We start from the raw sequence: 23,087 nt of genomic DNA on the forward strand, positions 1-23,087 counted from the left end.
TTACTCATTTAAAGCATATTTATTTTATAATCTCTTTCACAGTGTTCTATTAGTTTACATCCTAGAGACGCCAATATACCTACCTCTAGGGTCTCCTGACTATCATTCATGGTGGATCATTTTTTTTTTCCGGTAGGAATTCTGTATGGTCTGGGGTTGGCTACCTGAACAAAACAGGATGTCATTCAAGGAAAGAAGCAGGAAGTAATAGGGATAGCATTATTGGCAGAAAACCAACAATGTCCATAGTACCAGTATACCTAATATTTTTATTCTCAGTTTGTTTAATGGTTTTCAGAATCACTCATATTCATCTCACAGTCCTGATTTATTTGTGACCAGACTTCAGGCTACTTGCAAAAAAAGTAACTATAAACAGTATACACTGTTTTTCTTACTAAAAGAAACAGAAAAGAATAGAGGCAAAACAGCTATTAGTATAAAAGTTTATTGGCTGCTTGTCCTGTTCAAGGCACTATAGTAGGACAAAAAGATGAACTGATTTTAAGGCAGACTATTAAAAAAAATGCCTTGAGAAGTTTTATGGGAGAATAAAGGTAGATTTGATGAATTCTGGTTATCAGAAACTCTACTCCTGAGAGGAGATATTGGAAGTTGGCCCTAGAGGGATTTCAATAGGCATAGGGAATGGCATTTCAGACATTTGAGCGAAGGCCCACGTGCAGATAGCATTTGGCAAATGTAAACTGATCCGGTTTGGCTGGTGTATGTGGGGGAAAGGAGTAAAAAATATAGCTACAAAGGAAAGTTCAAGCCAAATTTACTCACTTAGCACGACTTCTATCAGACACTTGTCATAGTGCACTGTAACCTTTGCTTTGTGAGTCATTCCTACCAGACTGGAAGTCCATTGGGGGCAGAACCTTGGTTCTAGTTATTTTTGTATGCCCCCAACTATCACTTGGCAGGCATTTAATAAATACTGTTGAATGAGAAGCATAAATTGTGAAAGACATGAAACGTGGTGGCGAGAAAAGCTGGACCTGCTCTACAAGCAGTGGAAAACAGGAGAGGCAATTTGAAGTGGGGAGTAACAGGCTCAGATTTGTCTTAGAAAAATAACCTAAGGCCAAACACGTGGCAGGACTGAACCCTGGGGCAGAGGGCACAATTTACCTTGTGCTATGATAGCTAAGTCTCTCCTTGAGACAGTACTCACGGTCTTTGTGTACATCTTACATCTTAAGCAAAAAAATTGCAATTTTTCACCTTGTTGCAAAACATCAGGCTTTAAAAAAATCAAATTTATAATCACTGATCCTAATTAGAGATCTAGAAGCATGTTATAATGGCAGTAATCACGAAGGATTTTTGTAACCTAACAACTTCAGTACATACTAAGAACTATGACTTTTGTTTCAAAATTAAGGTAGCTGACTTCCCTGTCTTCTTAGGGTCTATCACATTTCTCAAAATTGCAAAAGTTTTTTTTTTTTTCTTCTTCTTTTTTTTTTTTGCTTTCTTCTTTTTTAAAGATTTTATTATTTATTTCAGGGGTGGGGGAGAGAGAGAGCAAAAGTGCAGTTGCAAGCACGCAAGTGGGGGTAGGGGTAGAAGGAGAGGGAGAGAGAGAGAAAGATTCCCTGCTGAGCACAGAGCCTGAAACGGGACTCCATCTCATGACCCTGAGACCACGACGACCTGAGCAGAAATCAAGTCAGACACTTAATCGGCTGAGACACTCAGGTGCCCCATGCAAAAGTTTTCTTTCTCTGAGATGTTTGAGTCACTGGCAATACTGACTGGGTTGCTAAGCTAGTAAAGACTGTTCCCCAGAGATGCCCTCATGTATAACACATCTGGGGGAGGTGTGAGCTTTTTAAAACTGGTCACTGAGCTTAATGAGTGCTAGGTTCACAGTTACTCCTGTGCAAATTAGTGTATTCCAGATGTGTTAAATGTTCCCTTTAATTAGTCTGTTTTAAATGAGATGATTCAAATCTAAGTCTTTAATAGAAACATATATATACCTATATATTTTTAACTACTGGAAAACTAAATAGAATGAAAATTAGAAAACAACAGCCTCAAATTATTTCTAAATACCTTCTAGGTTTGGGATTATATTCTGTTATCCACAGGCTCCTGGTTTTCCAACTGTGGTTAGTGGAATCTCTTGAATTTCACTTTTTTAAAAAAGATTTTATTTATTTGAGAGATAGTGACAGAGAGCAAAAGTAGGTAGGAGAGGGAGAAGCAGGAAGCCTGCTGAGCAGGGAGCCTGATGTGGAACTTGATGCCAGGACCCCGGGATTATGGCCTGAGCTAAAGATGGACATCAACCTCCTGAGCCACCCAGGTGTCCCTTGAATTTTACTTTTAAAATATAGTTTTATCTATTTAAAAATGAAACAATAGGGGCACCTGGATGGCTCAGGAGGTTGAGCCTCCAACTCTGGATTTCGGCTCAGGGTGTGATCCTGGGGTCCCAAGATTAAGCCACATGGTGGGCTCCCTACTGGGAGTAGAGCCTGCTTAAGATTCTCTCTCTCTCCCTCTGCCCCTTCCTACTCAAGAAAAAAAATAATAGCAGGACAAGCACATAAATGAGTATTAACACAAAGAGGCAGTACAACGTGCAGGTGAGGAAAGGAAAACTAGTGAGACAGTCGGGGTAAGTCAGTTATGGGAATGTGACTTTTGGATATGGTACTTAGCATCTCCATGCTTTAGGGTTTTTTGTTTTATTTTGTTTTTTTTTGTCTAAAAGATGTGGAATAACTGTTCACTTCCTTAGCAGTTCTACCACTTGTTAACATACAAGAGAACAGTGCCTGCATCTGTACTGCAGACTTCACTCAACATTGTTTGTATTTTGGGCTAAACATTTGTGTTGAATTGAGAAGTTTCTGGAGACTGCAGAGTAAACTGTTTAGAAAGAGAGATACCATTTCTAACCCCTTATCTGCATCAGTCAGAGTCTTCTCTGTATGGTGCAATTTGAAAAAAGAAAGAAATTGGATTCAGGGCTGAAGTAAGACTAAAACATATTATCAGCAATTGTATAATCGTAGGTACAGGTGCTCTGGAGTAAGACAGTTGGGCTTCTATGTGAGCTCTGCTATTTTGCCATCTGTGTGACTTTGGACATGTTTTAACATTTGCTTCAGCCTCAATTTCCTTATCTGTAAAAGGAAGACAGAACTAGTACTACACCTTAAAAAAAAGTTTTATTCTAAATCTTTTGCTTATTAAAATGGCTCCGTTATTTTTAGCGTTTGATGTTGTAGGCAAATATTATAAAATAAGATTTCTGTTGGTAAAGTATCACTGTCACCTGCTTTATATATTTGGGTTACAAATAATATTCCATTTGACATGCAGGGTGTGAATGCTTGAAAAGCAAGAACACCATGTACCACACTATCTTTATATCCTTAGGTTTGTGAATGGTCCATTCAAATGACCAAATTTGAAACACTGTAAGACTGTGCTGCCCCCTGCTGACTTGGTTTCTCCAACATATTTTGAGTCTGGGGAAGTCAAAATTTCTACTTTAGCATAATGGTTAAGTAACCCAAAGGTAGGCTACAAGACAATAATGATGCAGATGGTAAAATATTATATGTAGCTCTAAATAATGTCTGAAGTTTGTCAAGACACTGAAGTGCAAACAACCTCATGGTGGGAACAAATAAATACAATAATAAACTCCTAATTGTGTAATCTTTAACAAATTTAGATACCCCATTCCAAATAACCGTTACAATTGCTATTGTTTTAAGTGTTGCTGACACCTTGTGGAAAATGAGCAAAATATATACATTTTGGCTTCATTTAAATCCTCAATAATTATTTCCCTGATTCTTTCATTGAATTAACAGCAGCTTGATCTTTATTTCCCATTAGAAAAGCATTTTTATCTTGACTAGTTGCAATGTACTAAATATATACTTTCCATGCTAGAAATCTTGGGCATCTTCTCCCTTTTAATCTCATATATCCAACCAGACACATTCTCGTGATTTTTTCCTCCAGAAATTATCTCAAAATTGGCTCATCCTTACTACAAAAATTCTTCTAATAGTCTTATCACGTAATAGTGCAAAGAGTACTTGACAAGAAATCAAAAGAGCTAAGAGCGATGCTACCTGTTAGCCCTAAGACATTCAGTAACTTATCTAATGAAATTCTCAATTTTCCTCATTATAAAATAGAGACTCTTTTTCATGTCCTGTTTAGTAATAAGATTACATGAGATAGCATAAAAGAAGTGCTTTGAAAACAGATCACTCTGACAATTTATTTCTATAATGTAATAGCATCTTAGTTAGCTTTTACCCATATTATTGCTTTTTATGCACCATGATCTATGTACTACGCCATGGGGGTGTGGAGTGGGAAATGGAAGACGGGAAGCATGGGGAGAAAGCAGACAGAGAAGAAATTCTCTTTGTTCAGTTAAGTCAACTACCTTGTCCAGTCAATCTGTTACTTACTTTAGATTCTTTGAACTTCAGCCTTACAACTCTCGTCTGTAATGTTCTTAGGTCTTTCGATGACCATTTTGAGTCAGCTTACCACACTCTGTGTCACCAATTTCCAGGCCAGAGGAAAGACATCAGACACTAGTAACCCACACTTCCATAAAATTGGCTTTGGTGGTGATGTACCTCTTCTCAAATATAGTTAAGGGCAGAATAGTGAAGTAAGGACCTCTGAAAATCTGCTCCTTCATTCAAGTGAAAAGGATATTGGCAAAAATTGTCAAAATCAGCTTTTCCAGAACTCCTAGTTAACCAAAGTCTTGCAATCATCCAAGGAGTGCTTGTGCAAGAGAAATGGCTGAATACCAGTAAGAACAACAAGCTTTGTTGTTACCCTATTCCCATCTTCCAGTCTCTAGTTCCATGGTAGCCTTGAAAATCGACAGTTTCGGGATCCCTGGGTGGCGCAGCGGTTTGGCGCCTGCCTTTGGCCCTGGGCGCGATCCTGGAGACCTGGGATCAAATCCCACATCGGGCTCCCGGTGCATGGAGCCTGCTTCTCCCTCTGCCTATGTCTCTGCCTCTCTCTCTCTCTCTCTCTGTGACTATCACAAATAAATAAAAAAGAAATATATATCTTTAAAAAAAAAAAAGAAAATCGACAGTTTCACAATGCTAAGGTAGCCATGAGAAACAGCAGCCTAGCAGACAGTGGAGGGATCAGAAAAGGTTTGGAGATTCCCCAAACTTGATTCCCAGAGAACTATCATTACTTGACTTGTCTGAGAGGTCCCTGAAAAGTTTCATTCTCAAGCTTTGTTTTGATTTGACCTTACTCAAAGCTTGATATATGTGTACAGTATGTCTGTATCCTAAGGAAATTTGCAGAAACAATTAGTGGCAACTGCTTAAACATCATAGCCAACTGAGAAAGCAGGACTAGTTGGAGCAAACAAGAGGTGGATGAAAAAGCTGCAATAAAAATCTTGGGAATGAGAAGTTCACTGGGGACTTTGATAAGCTCCAAAACATTCCTAGGAGTCAAAAATCCATGTTCATATGTAGGGCTATGCACATGCCCAAGAAAGCCCTGGGAAGTTCCTAAAGTCATCTCTGGCTGACCCTGAGGCTCAGTGCATGCATGAAGTGAAAGATGAGGCACAGCTACAAACTTGCTGCTGGGGAACTGAAGGCATGCCAAACACACAAATGCTAGGAGATGTTATATAAGCATTTAAGGAAATCTTGGTCCAATCACATTAGCTGACAACTAATCTGACTGAAGAGACTCCAGTGGCTTTCCCTCTCTCTTTGCCCTTCCTTCCTGTCCCAAAGCCTACACATGCGTACACACACACACACACACACACACACACACTCTTTCTCTCTGAGCTCTCTCTCTCTCAAAAGAAAAAGTAACTCAAACCACACAAAGAGAATTAAAGATAACTACATAGGTAAATATAGAAGACAATATAAATGTATTTTAGTTTGTAAAGTTGTGGGAGGGTGAGTAATGCCTCCAACAAAGAGGTCCACATCCTAATCTCCAGAATCTACTAATATTTTACCTTATACAACAAAAGTGACTTTATTAGGTTGGAATACCTGGGTGGATCAGCATTTATCATCTGCCTTTGGCTCAGGGTATGATTCTGGAGTCCTGGGATCGAGTCCTGCATCAGGCTCCTTGCAGGGAGTCTGCTTCTCCCTCTGCCTATGTCTCTGCCTCTCTTCCTGTGTCTCTCATGAATAAAATCTTTTTTTTTTTTTTAAATAGATAGGGTTAGATTAAGGAGCCTGATGTGAGGACATTATCCTGGATTACCTGAAAGGGCCCAATGTAATCACAGGGTCCTTAGAGGGAGGCGGGGGAGTAGGAGGCAAAGAAAGAGAGAGAACCGTGAAGATGCTATACTGCTGGCTTTGAATGGAGGAAGAGGGGCACCTGGGTGGCTCAGTAGTTAAGTGTCTGCTTTGGGTAAGGTTGTGATCCTGGGGTCCTGGGATTGAGTTCTGCATAACTCTCCTTGCAGGGAGCCTGCTTCTCTCTCTGCCTGTGTCTCTCATGAATAAATAAATTTTTTTAAAAAAATCTTTAAAAAACTGGAAGGAGAAACCCATGAAAAAATGCAGATGGCCTCTAAAAGTTAGAAAACTGAATGAATGAAGAAAGCAAGCAAGGTCTCTCGTTGGTACTTTAAAAAAAAAAAACAGCTCTTCTGAAATATTTTGGACTTCTGACCTCCAGAACTGTAAGATAATAAATTTTCCTTGTTTTAAAGTTTGTGGCGATTTGTTACAGCAGCAACAGTAATATAATACATAACTCTTCACTATTATTTAATTAGCAATAATTGCGCCTCGGATAAACCTCATTGGCTATGATACTGCCACTGCACCAAGCTTTTTCACTATCTTATTTAAAAGACATGAAATAAATAATAAATATAATCTAGTTCAGATTAATACCAACTTAATTTCAGTAGTAAACAAAAACTTTAATAGTTGCATTCTCTTCCTCTTGTTAATTGTTATCCCCAGGTAAACCAATAAGAACTTAAAAAAAGAGAGTCAAAGAAACAAAGCAATTAAAATGGTATATTAGAAAATTACTATTTAATATAAAAGAAGGCAATAGTGGAGAAATAGAAAAAAACAAAAAAAAGGCATAAGTCATATAGAAAATGAATAATAAGATGGCTAATTTTAATTAATATAATCAGCAATTATATTAATTAAAATTAATAGTAAAAGGTTTTATTTTTATGAATCTGTCTTATTAATCAGATGTTACATTAATATTAAAAGTATTTATATATTTATATTAAATCATATATAATTTAATTACTTATATTATATATTATATATAATAAATTATTTATATTAAATATATTTATATTTTTAAAAATGACCCAATTATATACTGTCTACAAGAGTTGTATGTTAGATTCAAAGATCCAAACAGATGGAGAGTAAAATGACTAAAAAAGACCTACCATGCAAACAGAAACCAAAAGGGAGTTGGTACGGCTGTACCAATGTCAGACAAATAGACTATAAGGGAAAAATTAATACTAGAGACAAAAACTCATTTTATAATAATAAAAGAGTTAATCTATCAAGAATATATAAAACATATATGCGGGGATCCCTGGGTGGCTCAGCGGTTTAGCGCCTGCCTTCAGCCCAGGGCCTGATCCTGGAGACCTGGGATCGAGTCCCACATCGGGCTCCCTGCATGGAGCCTGCTTCTCCCTCTGCCTGTGTCTCTGCCTCTCTCTCTCTCTCTCTCTGTGTCTCTTATGAAAAATAAATAAAATCTTAAAAAAATATGCACCCAATAACAGAACCCAAAAATATATGAAGCAAAACCTGATAGAATTATGAAAAAAAAATAGACAATTCAAACAATAGTAGCTGGAGACTTCAATACCTGATTTTCAATACTGGATAGAACAACTAGACAGAAAATCAATAAAGAAATAGAAAGCAACTACATTCAAAAGATATCTATGTGATACTCTAACCCACAGGAGCAGAATGAACATTCTTTTCAAGTGCACATGGAACAATTCTTTATGGATAGAACATATGTTAGACTAAAAACAAGTCTCAATAATTTTTTTTAAAAACTGGGACACCTGGGTGGCTCAGTGGTTAAGTGTCTGCCTTCAGCTCAGGGCATGACCCTGGAGTCCCAGGATGAGTCTCACATCAGGCTCCCAGCATGGAGCCTGCTTCTCCCTCTGCTTGTGTCTCTGACTCTCTCTCTCTCTCTGTCTGTGTCTCTCATGAATAAATAAATAAAATCTTTAAAAAACATTTTTAAAATCTAAAATCACAAAAATTATGTTCTTGAACCACAAAGGAATTAAATTATAAATCATTAACATAAACACATTTTGGAAATTCAAAAATATGTGCAATTTAAACAACACAATCCTAAATAACCAACAGGCCAAAGATGAAATCACAGGAAATTAGAAAAAAATTGGAATAAAAGCAAAAACACACCATATCAAATTGTATGGGATGAAGTGAAAGCTAGTGTAGAGGGAAATTCTGTTTTTAAGAAGAAATATCTCAAATCAACTGCCTAACTTTCTACCTTACAAAACTAGAAAAGAGCAAACTAAACTTAAAGCAAGGGAAATGAGGGGGATTATAAAGAAGGGCATAGAAAGATGTGAAAAACAACAAAGAAAATTAACAAAACCAAAAAAGTTATCATTTGAAGAGATCAACAAAATTGACAAGCCTTTAACCAGTACGATCAAGGAAAAAGAGCACTTAAATTACTAAAAAGATAAAAGAGGGGTCATCACTACTGAACTTCCAGAAGTAAAAAAGACTTTAAGAAAACATTTCCTACAATTAAACAAGTTAGATAATCTAAATGAAATGGAAAAAAATTCCCACACAGACATAAACTACTAACACTGGCTCAAGAAGAAACAGAAAATCTGACTATACCTATAACAGGTAAAGACTGAATTAGTAACTTCCGACAAAGGAAAGCCCACTGGTAAATTCTATCTGTTGTGGGTTGAATGTGCCCCCTACAGATAATGTTCAAACCTTAATGCTTGTTACTTAAATGTCAAGTTATCTGGAAACAGGGACTCTGAGGGTTTCCTAAGATGTAAGTTAAGAGGAGGCCATACTGCAGTATGGTATGGATCCCCACTCCAGTATGAGCGGTGTCCTTACAAGAAGACAAAGAGAGGCACAAAGACCCACAGGGATAACACCATGTGAAGATGGAGGTGGATTCTGGGCTGATGCAACTATTTCAGGCCCAGGAATGCTAAAGACGGTGGCCATAACCAGAAACCAGGAGAAAAGCATGGAACAAATTCTCCCTTAGAGCTCTTAGGAGGAACCCACCCTGCCAACATCTTGGACTTGAACTTCTGGCCTCCAGAACAATGAGAGAATAAAGTTCTGTTGTTTTATGGCACCATGTTTGTGGTACTTTGGTATAGCAGCCTTAGCAAACCAATACACCGCCAAATGTTTAAAAACTTTGCCAAATAATAGAAAAGGAGGTAACACTCCCCAGTTTATTGCTTGAGACCAGTAATACCAAACTCAGGAATAGACATCACAAGTAAACAAAACTATGGATCTGTATCTCTTACATCACAAAAATCCTCAATAAAATATGTTCAAACCAAATCTAGCAACATATAAAAAGGATTATACATCATAATTAAGTGAGAGTTATTCTACGAATCTAAAGTTGCTTAACATAGGAAAATCAGCCAATGAAAAATGCCATAATAACAGAATAAAGGACAAGAACCACATGATCATCTCAATAAATGCAGACTAGGCATCTGGCAAAACCCAACACCCTTTCATGATAATAACACTCAACAAACTAGGAATACAAGGAAACTGTCTCAACCTGATAAAGGACGTATATGAAAAACCTACAGCTGACTAACATCATACCTAGTGGTCAAAGATTGAAATGCTTTCTCCCTACGAATAGAAATAAGATAAAAATGTCTGTTCTCACCACTTCAATTCAGTATTATATTGGAGTATCTAGTCAGGACAATTAGTGAGACAAATAAAGTGCTGTTAAAAATTATTCCGACGCCTGTTAACACAGCAAAGAAGCCTTTATAAGTATATCTTGGAGATATTGCGGGCTAGGTTCCAGGCTACAGCAATAAAACTAGTATCACAATAAAGGCAAATGAATTTTTTGGCTTCCTAATGCATGTAAAAGTTATGCTCACCCTATACTGTAGTCCATTAAGTGTGCAACAGCATTATTTCTAAGAAAATAATGTATGTATCTCAACTAAAAAAATACTTTGTTGCTAAAAAATACTATTATTTGAGCTTTCAAAGAGTGATAATCTTTTTGTCGATGGCTGCTGAGTGACTGGGTGGTGGTTGCCAAAGACTGGGGTGGCTCTGGCAACTTCTTAAAATAAGACAATGAAGCTTGCAGCATCACTGACTCTTCCTTTCATAACTGATTTTCATAACTGATTTCTCTGTAGCATGTGATGCTGTTTGACAGCATTTTACCCACAGTAGAACTGCTTTCAAAACTGGATGTCAATCCTCTGAAACCCTGTTGTTGTTTTATCAATACATTTGTGTAATATTCTAAATCCCTGGTTGTCATTTCGACAACCTTCACAGCGTCTTCGCCAGGAGTAGATTCCAAGAAACCATCTTCTTTGCTTCTCCATAAGAAGCATCTCCTCAAATATTCAAGTCTTATCGTGAGATTGCAGTGATCAGTTGTGGCTTCCGGCTCTACTTCTAATTCTAGTTCTCTTTGCTATTCCCATCTGCACTTATTTCCTGCATGGAAGTCTTGAATCCCTCATAGTCATCCATGAGGGTCAGAAGCTACTTTTTCCAAACTCCCCTTAATGTTGATATTTGGACCTCTTCCCATGAATCACAAGTGTTCTTAATGGCACCTAGAAGGACGACTCCTTTCCAGGTTTTAACCTTGTTTTGCCCAGATCCACCAGAGGGATCACCGTGTGTGACAGCCCTAGCCTTATGAAACGTATGTCTGGAGGCCTGGAGTCAAAACAATTCCTTGATCCCTGGGCTGCAGAATGGATGCTGTGTTAGCAGGCGTGAAAACAAGATTAATCTGACAGTACATCTCCACCAGGGCTCTTGAGTGACCAGGTGCACTATGAACAAATGGTAATATTTTGAAAGGAGTCTTTTTTCCTGAGCAGTAAGTCTCAACAGTGGGCTTAAAATATTTGGTAAACCACTGTAAACAGATGTGCTGTCATCGAGGCTTTGTTGTTCCATTTATACAGCAGAGGCAGTGTAGATTTAGCATAATTTTTTAGGGCCGTAGGGTTTTCAGAATGGTGAGTGAGCAGTGGCTTCGGCTGCATTAGCCCCTAACAGGAGAGCCAGCCCGTTGTTTGAAGCTTTGAAGTCAGGCACTGACTTCTCCTTTCTAGCTATTCAAGTCCAAATGGCATCTTCCTACAGTACAAGGCTGTTTTATTTACATTAAAAATCTGTTGTTTAGTGTGGTTACCTTCATTAATTAGCTAGATGTGGACGACTTGCGGCAGCTTCTAGATCAGCACTTGCTGGTTCACCTTCCACTTTTCTGTTATGGAGGAAATTTCTTTCTTTAAACCTCGTGAACCAATCTCTGCTAGCTTCAAACTTTTCTTCTGCAGCTTCCTCACCTCTCAGCCTCCACAGAATTGAAGAGACTTAGCGTTTAGCTGTGGATTAGGCTTTGGCTTAAGGGAAGGCTGTGGCTGGTTTGATCCTCCACCTGCACCACTCAAACTTTCTCCATATTAACAGTAAGGCTGTTTCACTTTCTTACTATAATTCATGTGTTCACTGGAGCAGCACATTTAATTTCAAGAACTTTTCCTTTGAACTCACAACTTGGCTATTTAGTGCAAGAGGCCTAGCTCTCAGCCTTTGACATGCTTTCCTCACCGAGCTTATTCATTTCTAGCTTTTGATTTAAAATGAGAGACATGCAATCAATATTGTACTGTATATTAACTACCTAAAATTTAAATTAAAAAAATGAGAGATGTGCAATTTTTCCTTTCACTTGAACACCGAGAGGCCATTGCAGGGATATTAATTGCCCTAATTTCAATATTGTTGTGTCATAGGGAATAGGAGGGGGGAAAGAGATCGGGAAGAGCTGATTGGTGGCACAATCAGAACACACACAACATTTATCAATTAAGTGTGTGGGCTTAAGTGGGTGTGGTTTGTAGCAAGCACTCCAAGATAATTACAGTAGTAACATCAAAGGTTGCTGGTCACAGATCACTGTAACAAATACAATGATAACCAAAAAGTGTGAAATACCATGAGAATACCAAAATGTGCACAGAGACATAAAGCGAGCAAATGCTGTCAAAAAAAATGGTGCCAATAGACGATGCAGGGTTGCCACAAACTTTCAATCTGTAAGAAATGCAGTATCTGCAAAGCACAATTAAGTGCAGTGCAATAAAATGAAGTAAACCTGTCTTCAGGACTACCAAAATAGGTGTCAAGATTATTGCAACTGGGGAGAAAGTTCAACTCCAAATACAGCAGAGGCATGTGGGGATTTATAGCCAATGAAGAGAATGAGGGGATCAGTGAATGAAAATTTTCAGACATCACAAGGATGGGAAAATTCTTGTTAAACTGACCTAACAGCATTTTTACTGAAGGCAGGTCAAGAACTATTACACCAAGGTGAGGATGAGAAACTTGATCAGCTATGAAAGGAGGGCTGGTCAAAGACAGGACAACCATCAAGTTGAGGCCTAGTCAAAAAGAGGGCTCAGGGGAGCCTGATTAAAATTTGTTCAAGGAGGGAGTCTCTGTCAAGGCATTCATACTGGGGGTGGGGAGTAAAATTTTCTCTATTCATAAATGACATGGTCTTGTATATAGTAAATCCTAACATACACCAAAACACAAACAAACAACGAACCCTATTAGACCTGTGAATGTATTAGGCAAGGTTGCAGATATGTGATCAATATACAAAAACCAATTGTATTTTTATACACCAGCAATGAACAATCTGAAAACAACAGTAAGAAGCAATTCCATTCACCATAGCATCGACGAGAATAAAATTCTTAGGAATAAATTTAACAAAAGAAGTGTAAGTTTTATACACTGAAAGCAACAAGATGTTTTAAAAAAAGAAATTAGAGACAAATAAATGAAATGTCATTTCCTATTAATGTTTTGAAAGGTTTTTTACTATTATTTTTTAAGTTACGAATTCCACCTTTTTAAAATTAATTAATTAATTTTTAAAGTAATCTCTACAGCCAACATGGGGCTTGAACTCATAACCCCAAGCTCAAGAGTTACAGGCTTTACCAACTGAGCCAGTGAAGCGCCTCTGGAAGACTTAACAAGACAGTAACACTTCCCAGAGCAATCAATAGATTCAATGCAGTCTCTATCAAAATTCCAATGGTATTTTTTGCAGAAATGGAGATGCCAATTCTAAAATTCATGTGTAGCAAGGGACTCAACTAAAACAATCTTGAAAAAGAAGAGCAAAGTTGGAAGGACTCACATTTCCAATTTTAAACTTAGTACAAAGCTACAGCAATCAAGACAGTGTGGTACTGGCATAGGGCAGACATATAGATCAGTGGAATATAAATGAGAGTTCAGAAATAAAAAATTACATTTGTGGTTAATTTTTTTTTTGAAGAGTGCCAACACAATTAAATGAAAAAAAAAGAGTAATCTTTTCAACAAACGGTATTGGGACAACTGGAAATCTCACATGCAAAAGAATTAATTTGAACTCCTACTTTACACCATATAAAATAATTAACTAAAAATGGATCATAGACCAAAATTTAAAAGCTAAAAGTATAAAATCCTTAAAAGAAAACATAGGAGTAAATCTTCGTGACCTCAGATTATGCAATGATTTCATAGCTATGACACTAAACACACATACAACAAGAGGACAAATTGGACTTTTTGAAAATTAAAAACTTTGTGCTTCATGGGACATCATCAAGAAAGTAAAGGGACAACACATAGAATGGGAAAAAATATTTTCAAATCATTTTTCTGATAAAGGGCTTGTTTCTCAGGATATATAAAGAATGCTTTCATCTCAATAATAATGAGATAAATAAGCCAATTTAAAAGTGGACAAAGGATTTTAATTAGCAATGATCGTGCCTCAGATAAACCTCATTGGCTACGATACTGCCACTGTGCAAAGCTTGGACAAAGGATTTTAATGAAATTTCTCCTAGAGGGCATATGAATGGCCAATAAGCACACGAAAAGAAACTCAACATCTTTAGGAGGGAGATAAAAATCAAAACCACAGTGAGATACTACTTTACACCCACTAGGATGGCTAATATGTATATTATTGTCCACACACACACACTCCGACAATAAGAAGTGTTGGAGAGAATGTGGAGAAATTGGAACTCTTATACATTGTTGGTGGGATAGTAAAACAGTGCAGCCACTCTGAAAAACTGGCAATTTCTAAATATGATAAGCATTGAATTGCCAGCAATTCCAGAACTAGGTGTATACTTAAGAGAAAAGAAAACAATGATGTATATTCGTAACATGGAGCAATATTATTAACCCTAAAAAAAGCAGGGAAGTGTGGACACATGCTGAAACATGAATGAACTTTGAAAACATCACGTTAAGTGAAAGAGCCAGACACAAGAGACCATATATTGTATGATTCCATTCATATAAAATGTCCAGAAGAGGCAAAACTCTATACAGACAGAGGGCACATTAGCTGGTTGCTAAGGGCTGTGATTGTTAATGGGTACAGGATTTTCCTTTTGGTTTTTTGTTTTGTTTTAAATAATATTTATTTATTTATTTGAGAGAGAGAGAGAGAGATAGCAAGAGAGGGAGCAGGAGCAGGGAAGAGAGGGAGAAGCAGGCTCCTCACTGAGCATGGAGCCCAACACGGGGCTGGATCCCAGGACCCTGGGATCATGACCCAAGCTGAAGGCAGATGCCTAACCGACAGAGCCATGCAAGTGATGCTAGGATTTTCTTTTTGGATGATAAAAATGATACAGAATTAGATAGTAGTGATGTTGCATTTCTCTGTGAATATTCTAAACACATGATTTGTATACTTTAGAAGGGTGAATTTCATGGTATCTGATTTATATCTCAATACAGTTGTTATGAAAAATTATTTAAGGGCTCCATATATATCAGCATGATATAATTTTAGAATGAGTCTCAAATAAATTTAATCTAGTGATTTTCAAATATTTTACTAACGGTCGCCTTTGAAAATAATAAAATCTTACTTCAAGTTCAACCATGAAACAGATAGGTGTAGTGTCATATTGAATGCACTTAACAAGTTCTAACTTATAACAGGCCACTTGGTTAAAAACAGAGCTTGATAGTAAGGTTGTGGGCAACAGCGCAGCTATGGATTAGGTTGGCATCCAGTGTTTTCTGTTTTATTTTATGTACAATATTAATAAAGTCCTGATAAATTGTGAATTACCATGGCTTGCAATGTCGGAATATTAATCTGTTTAACTGATGGATAAAACTGGAAAGATAAAGCTATGGAAAATTAAAATTAAAGAAACTTTTCAAGTTTAGTCTCCGATGGTATCTAGCAATTACGCACATCTTAAAGAATGTATTACCCTGAATTCACACAACTCATTAAAACAATCTATTACTAGATTGTAATAGATTGTAATACAACAAAAGCACTCACTAGTATTGACTGTAATGCATCAACTTAGTAAAATTGTTATGGGCAGAAATGGATTGGACCAAATTAACCAGTATATCAATACCAAGCTATAATACTCCTAAGCAAGGACATAATTACAAGGATTTCAAATACAGAGAGATAATGGCAGCTTGATTAATAAATCTACAGGGAAGAAAAAGTACATAGTGTGGGTTAACATGTTAATAGCTTCCACTGAATTAAAAGTGAGTAGATAGCATGTATTTGTACTGATTTTTACAATCTTAAATTATACTCTCATTTTAAAAGAAATTTGTTTTTTTTTTTTTTAAGAAATTTGTTTTTAAAAGATTTATCTGATAGAGAGTGAGTGTGCACACACACACATGTGAGCAGGGGGAGAGGGAGAGAATCTCAAGTAAACACCCCACTGAGCCCGACATGGGGCTCCATCTCAGGACCCTGAGCTCATGAGCTGAGTCAAAACCAAAAGCTGGATGCTCAACTGACTGAGGCGACCCAGGCAGCCCCACTTTCAAAAAGGAAGTTATAGGAAACTTCCAGAATCCAAAAAGTATTTCTGTAGAACATGGCTCAAATCCACCTATTTTACCTAACTGTGCTTATCTTAGAGATGAAGTAAGTCAGGCTAAATATTTAAATTCTCAAAGTTTTATATCCTACAGAAAATGAACTGAGGTTCAGGATTCTGAATTCAGGATTCTTAGTATCATAGTCCTTCTCACGACCAAGTTTATATTCCCCAGTCTGGTTTGCAAGGATCTCTATAATCTGGCTTCATTCTAATAGTTTTTCCCTCCACAACTGGTAAGAGCCATGAGGTCCCAACAATTCCACTAGAGAAGATGGGCAGCAACTGTTGGACAGGCACTGATGAGATGGGGATGGAGATGTTGGCAGGGGCAGTACCAACAGCTCATCAAGAAAGCAACACACAGTGGCTGGAGGTTGTGGCCTGAGGATTTCCCTCTCAATCGTGAGGCCCACAGCCTATTCCTCCTGAGAGTTCCTGTTATTATTTGAGATGGCTTTCAGTGGGGGCTGGTAAAAATTATGCAACAGGATAAAGTCCCCTCAAGTCTGCCTATAACACACAAATTTCATTTATTTATTTGGATTTATTTATTTATTTGAGAGAGAGAGAAAGAACGAGCAAGCATGCACAAGCTCAGGAAGGGCAGAGGGAGAGAGAGAGAGAGAATCCCAAGCAGACTCCCCACTGAGCATGGAGCCTGATGTGGGGCTTGATCCCAGGACCCTGAGATCACCACCCGAGCCAAAAACAAGAGCTGGATGCTCAACCGACTGAGCCACCCAGGCGTCTTGACACAAATTTATTTTCATAAATTGTTAAGTTGTTCCAGGATCCGTGAATCACTCACGTACAACAGGTTTCAATGTGAAGCTCCTGCCATCTGACGGCGCCATCCTTTCCCCTTAGGCGGTGTCTTCAACTAGCAGTTGTCTCGTAAGGCCTGCTCAGTTACCGAGGATTTTCACCTGGCTCACAGACTGCCCCATTACCCCACCTCTCTCGGACTTCAAGTGCATTACATTTCTACATGAATCCTGGGCACTAAGTTATTTGATTTTTTCATTTTTAATGATTTCTGCCTTCTAGTGTCATTATTTCTTGGATCTCAGGATCATCGGAGGCTGTGGCTAGGTCTTCACCAAAATTACTAAGTAAAAATCCCAGGTGCTAATGAAGCACAAGTTCTTATCCATGTGATCTTATCACTCAACTCCTCTCGCAACATGACTATCATGACTATGACTGGACCTCTAGTCTCCTGCCACCATAGTTTCTGTTCATCAGCCCCTTTCTGCCCTTACTTCCTCCCCCATCAATTTTCTAGTCCAAGATTCATCATTTCAATCATTCTCTTGCCTTAAACATCCTTGCTCTCTAACTAGTCAACACACTTGCCTGGCTAGCAAAATGCTAACCTTGGATGAATTTGACAATTCCTTCACTGTACTGGGGGGATGATCACACAATGGAGTGGACTGTCACCTTGTCTGGGCCATCATCTGGTTATATTTATAAACTTATTATGCTTCTCTAGTAAATTTATTTTTCCATTTTCTCAATGATTCTAAATCTCCTATTTTCCTAAAATCACCTGACCCCATTTCTTTTCTGCTTCCTCATTTTTACCTCCTTCTACACACGCAGATGGACACAGAGACACACACACATGCCGTGTAATCTTTCTCAATTTTCTGCCAAAATATCTATAAACTTTGTTACATCTAGATCCTCTTCTTCTTTCTTACCATTGTTGTAAGAGAAAGTATCCCTATTTCAGACCAATTTCTCCACAAAGTCCTCAAACTTTGCTAAGAATACTGCATATCTCTATTTCTCTCATATCCTAAATATCTCTCCTCACTGGATTCTTCCCATCCATATTTAAACATGCTTAAGTCTCACTCATATTTTTAAAAAACTTTTTTTAGATCCCAAACCTTCTTCCAGATAACTCTATTCTCTTTCCCCCTTTCTCTTCTATCTTTTCCCCATTCAGTGCCAGCCCTCATTAAAGAGTTCGACTGCCTTAGCATCATATACTCAGCTCCCACTCACTCCTGAGCTCATCGTGCTCCCACTGCTCCACCGATACTACTCTCATTATGATCACCTAATGAGACCATGTTAAATCTAATTGGTGTTAGAATCATCTTAGTTAACCATGTAGTAATTAATATTCAATACAGTCAATTACTTTCTGTTTGAAACCCAATCCTTGGTTTCTGTGATACTACCCTCTCATTTTGTTTGTTTTCTAAGATTTTTATTTTTATTTGAGAGAGACAGCACAAGCAGGGGTAGGGGCAGAGGGAGAAGGAGAAGAAGACTCTTCTCTGAGTAGGGACCCGATATAGGGCTTGATCCCAGGACTCTGGGATCATGACCTGAGCCAAAGGCCGATGCTTAACTGACTGAGCCACCTGCGCACCTTTCTTTTTTCCCTCCCTCCCTCCCTTCCTTCCTTCCTTCCTTCCTCCCTCCCTCCCTCCCTCCCTCCCTTCCCTTCCTTCCTTTTCTTTCTTTCTTCTTTCTTTCTCTCTCTCTCTCTTTCTTCTTTCTTTCTTTTTCTTTTTTTCTTCTTTCTTTTTCTATTCCTCTTTCTAGTTGTGACAAGGACTGCTAATTCTGAACAAAAATCTATCTTCCACTTCCTTCTGGGCACATGGCTTCCACGTTTTCCAGTTTCTTTTGGAGTCAGGTATGGACATGTGACTTAAAATGAAATGTAAACAGAAAAGACATAGGCCTGAACCTCAAGACACTGGGCAAGCCTCCTGCCTATCTTCTTTTCCTTTCTCCCATCACTTGGAACCCGGGTGCAACAGAGATCAAGCTTTGAATAATCACATAATGACAATGCCCTACAGTAAGAGTTGGTAAAGTACAGTTTGTGGGCCAAATCTGGTCTGCGGCCTGTTTTCTATGGCCTGGAAGCTAAGGATAGACTTTACATTTTTTGAAGATTGTTTTTTTTAAAAAAAAAAAGGATGAAGAATATGTCAGAGACCATATGTCACTGGGTAAGCCTAAAGTATTTACTTTTTAGCCCTTTACAGAAAAAAAATTAGGGACCTCTGTCCTAGGGGATAGGTGGCAGAGCAACATCATGACAGAAAAATTGACTCCGGAATGAACATGTGGAGTAGAGGGTCCCCCTTATCCAACCTCATGGGCAGGCAACCACGCAGGTCTATGTGCATTGCCCCTATGGAATCGGGGGAACTGATGCAAACCTGCTGATGCTAATGCTGCTTACTATGTCAAGAACAATTAAGCCCTCTACTGCTGGCCTCCACTAAGATGTGGCAGGCTCATTTGTCAGCTAGAAGTAGGTCAAATTCTCAGCCCCTTTACAGTTAACAGTACATTTATGTTTTAAATATCTTTCTTTGAAATAACATACAGTTTTTAAAAATTCATATGAGAATCTTTAGAGCACTTAGTCCATTTACACATAATGTTATTACTGAGATGTCATATTCTTTTGTGCTTTTCTTTCTTTTTTAGAGAGAGAGAGAGTGGGAGTGAGGGGCAGAGGGAGAGGGGTAGGGAGAGAGAATCCTAAGCAGGCTCCATGCTTAGTGCAGAGCCTGATGCCAGGCTCAGTCTCGCAACTCTGAGGTCATGACCTGAGCCAAAATCAAGAGTTGGACGCTTAACCAACTGAGCCACCCCAGCGCCCCTCTTTTGTGCTATTTTTTTCCTTCCTACATATTTTTTTGATTTTTAAAAATCAACCTTTTTGGAGAATAATTTACATTCAATGATATTAGTGTAGCAATTTTAAGTGCACAAGTTCAATAAATTTTTATAAATGTATACATTTTTGTGCAACCACCTCCCAACCAATATATAGAACACTTAAGTCATCAGAAAGTGCTTCTTCCCAATCAACTCTCCCACCCAGCCCAGGCAACCACCAATCTGATTTCTATCACTATTAACTGGTTTTACTTTTCTTTAACTTCATATAAATGAAATCATATGGTATATACATTTGGGTATCTGCCTTCTTTTGCTCAGCATGTTTCCGGTATCCAACTGTATTGTTGTATCAGTGCTCATTAATTTTTATTATTGATTTGTATTTCACAGTATGACTAGTCAACAGTTTGTTTATTCATCTGTTGATGGGTACCTGGAATGTTCCTAATTCTTGGCTAATAAAAATCAGATACAAATCTTTAATGAAATTTTTTTCATTTCTCTTGGATACATACCTAGGAACTTCTAGGATACACGATAAGGGTAAGTTTAAAAATAAATTAAGTGATTGTACTATTTTACATTCCCACCAACAGTGTATGAGAGTTCCAGGTACTCCACAGCCCCAGCAACACAGAATTTTTAAAATTTTGTTATTGTTAGTATTTTTAATTGTTAGTTTTTAAAATTTTAGACATTCCAGTGATTGTGTAATAATATCTCTTTGTGGTTTTAGTTTACATTTTCCAAGATGGTTAATGATGCAATTTTTTTCATATGCTTATAGGTCATTTGCATACTTTCCTTAGAGAACTATGTGCTCAAATTTTATGCCTATTTTATGAATTATCATATTGTTTATCATTTTATTATTGTTTTTTAAGAGCTCCTTATATATTCTTTAAAAAAAAATCTTTTAGAGAGAAAGAATCCCAAGAAGACTCCATGCCCAGTGTAGAGCCCTGAGATCATGACCTAAGCTGAAATCAAGAGTTGGATGCCTAACTGACTGAGCCACCCAGACACCTCAAGTTCTTTGCATATTTGATACAGGTCTTCTGTCAGACATGTGTGTTGGGAATATTTTCTTCTACTCTGTAAATTGACTTTTTCTATACATTAAGAATACATTTTCTGAAAAAGAAATAAATATATAGATCCCACTTACAATATCATCAAAAACAATAAAGTACTTAGGAGTAAATTTAACCAAGGACGTGAAAGATCTCTAACCTGAAAACTACACATGGATGAAAGAAATCAAAGACAAAAATAAATGGAAATGTATCCTGTGTTCCTGAATGGGAAGAATTCATATTGTTAAAATGTTGATTGATACTACCAAAAGCCATCTATGGATTCAATGCAATCCTTATCAAGATTTCAATGGCATTTTAAACACTTCTAAAATTTATATGGAACCATAAAAACCCCAAATAGCCACAGAAATCCTGAGAAAAGCAGAAGGCTTCATACTTCCTGAGTTCAAGCTATCCTATAAGCTATAATAATTGAAACAGTATGGTAGTCGCATAAAAACAAATAGACCAAGGGGACAGAACCGAGAACCCAGAAATAGACCCAAACATAAACAGTCAGCTAATATTTGACAGGGAAGCCAAGAATAGTCAATGAAGGACAGTCTCTTTAATAAATGGTGATTTGGGGGGTGCCTGGGTGGCTCAGTCGGTTAAGCATGTGCCTTAAGCTCAGGTCATGACCTCAGGGTCTTTGGATGGAGCCCCGTATCACCATCACCCCTGCTTTGTGGTGAGCCTGCTTCTCCCTCTCCTTCTGCCTGCTGCTCCCCCTGCTTGTGCTCTCTCTCTCTCTCTAATAAAGAAATAAAATCTTAAAAAAATAAATGGTGATGGGAAAATTGGGTATAGGCTACCTCATATACATATATATTTGTATAATCTCACATGTAAACCCCCAAAAACATCTAACTCACAGAATCCAGACAGTAGAATGGTGGGTTGTTAGGGGTTGAGGGGTGTAGGAAATATGAAATGTTGGTCAAAGAGCACAAACATTCAGTTATGAAATGAATACATGGATCTAATGTACCGCATGGTGACTATAGCTTTCAACACTGTATTGTGTGCTTGAAAACTGCTATGGGAGTAGAGCTTTAATTATCTCACCATAGCACCAAAAAATTATAAGTACATGAGGTAAAAAAAAAAAAAATGTGTTAACTAACTTTACTGTGGTAAGCACTTTGCACTGTATCATATCATTACAATGTAGGTCTTCAACTTATGTTATGCCAATTATATCCCAACAAAGCTGGAAAAAAAAGACAAAACTCTCAGGAACAGGTAACAGGCATAGTTAGACCTGTAACAGAGGGTAAGTAAGATTCAAGCTAGCTACACAAGGATCCAAGAGAGGCCAGGAATGTGTTGGTACCATGGAGAGTTCCATGGCTCGTTCCATGGCTCAAGTGGTTTCTCTACCTTTCATTCCAGAAATTGAACTTAGTGGCAGTACTCTGAATTTGTATAGTTGGTGGCCATTTTACAGATAAATACCTCAATTATTTGTGATATAGAGAATGACCATGTGTTATGTATTACTGGCCAATATAAGTTAGTTGCTATCATCACTGTTTTCACTAACCTCACTAAGGGACCGTCAACTGATCACTGATTTACAAAAATCTATTAAATCCAAGCAAGATGAGGAGGGTATCCTCTTGGATGAGTACCATATCAGCCTGGACAGGATGAGGACTCTGTACTTCCTATGGGTGGGGAAGATATATGAAGTGGTGATGGGGAACTTGGGTGGGCAGCCTGGTGGTAGCTACCAGAATCAGCACAGAATGAAGAGGCCATTTCCAAAGATGGATGGCCTAGCCTGGGGTGTAAGAGCCTCATCTGCGCCCCTTTCTCCCCCATATGGGTTAGAAGGACATCCTGCTGAGGGCATTGATGGATAACACAGAATGGGCTGTTGAGCCTCAGCAGGGTAAGGGCATCCATTGAGAGAAGAGGGTCAGTATGAGATATTGGATCCTAAAAAGGGTGAAGAGGCTATTTTCACCGAAACGTGGTCCAGGATGGGGTGGTATCGCCCTACCAGAGTAAGCCAGCTGTCCCTCCATCAGGGACAGGGGTTGGGCAGACTGGAATAGGTG

At 38.1% G+C, this 23,087-nt stretch overlaps 1 protein-coding gene and 2 non-coding genes across 3 annotated transcripts in view; all 3 read right to left on the reverse strand.

Annotated features, from left to right (window-relative positions):
- SYT14 (synaptotagmin 14) overlaps positions 1–23,087 on the reverse strand; it is a 201,054-nt gene that overhangs the window by 19,600 nt on the left and 158,367 nt on the right. The gene's annotated exons all lie outside the window — the stretch shown is intronic.
- Positions 6,713–6,856, reverse strand: LOC121474640. The gene has a single exon (XR_005983440.1). It is a non-coding gene; the product is annotated as a U4 spliceosomal RNA (small nuclear RNA).
- Positions 14,052–14,195, reverse strand: LOC121475497. Its single transcript, XR_005983768.1, has one exon. It is a non-coding gene; the product is annotated as a U4 spliceosomal RNA (small nuclear RNA).

The sequence above is a fragment of the Vulpes lagopus genome, chromosome 1, assembly GCF_018345385.1.
Source record: "Vulpes lagopus strain Blue_001 chromosome 1, ASM1834538v1, whole genome shotgun sequence".
NCBI classification, from domain to species: Eukaryota; Metazoa; Chordata; class Mammalia; order Carnivora; family Canidae; genus Vulpes; species Vulpes lagopus.